Source organism: Buceros rhinoceros, unplaced genomic scaffold (genome assembly GCF_000710305.1).
Source record: "Buceros rhinoceros silvestris isolate BGI_N320 unplaced genomic scaffold, ASM71030v1 scaffold20847, whole genome shotgun sequence".
NCBI lineage: Eukaryota > Metazoa > Chordata > Aves > Bucerotiformes > Bucerotidae > Buceros > Buceros rhinoceros.
In genome coordinates this window covers 8329-8725 of record NW_010420919.1, presented here as the reverse complement: position 1 = coordinate 8725, position 397 = coordinate 8329, and positions in this window count along the sequence as shown.

Genomic DNA, 397 nt, shown 5'->3' with positions numbered 1-397 from the left:
AAGAGTGTGTGTGTGTGTGTGTGTGTGTGTGTGTGTGAAGTTATGCTGCTTAAGAAGTTGTGGTGAAAGCCTTTGAAGAGGTGCCAGGTGAGGAACATTCAGATTTGGCTGGAGGAAATCTTTTGCTCTCAAACATCAAGAGCAGCTTCACAGACAACTTTGGATACCTGCCTCAGGGATGGTGGGCAGGAGGACAGCTCCAACAAGGAGATTGGGGCAGTAGGTAGCACTGCTGCTGTCAGTGGTTCCCACAGCCGGGAGCTTGGAAGGGGATGCTTGGTCAGCCTGTGGTACCATCCAAAGAAAGCGTTCCTGTGGGCTGCTACCTTCTAGCTGTGAGTTCAAGGTGCTGGCTGGCTAGACTAAAACCTAGACTTTAAGTTCACGCCTCGGCACA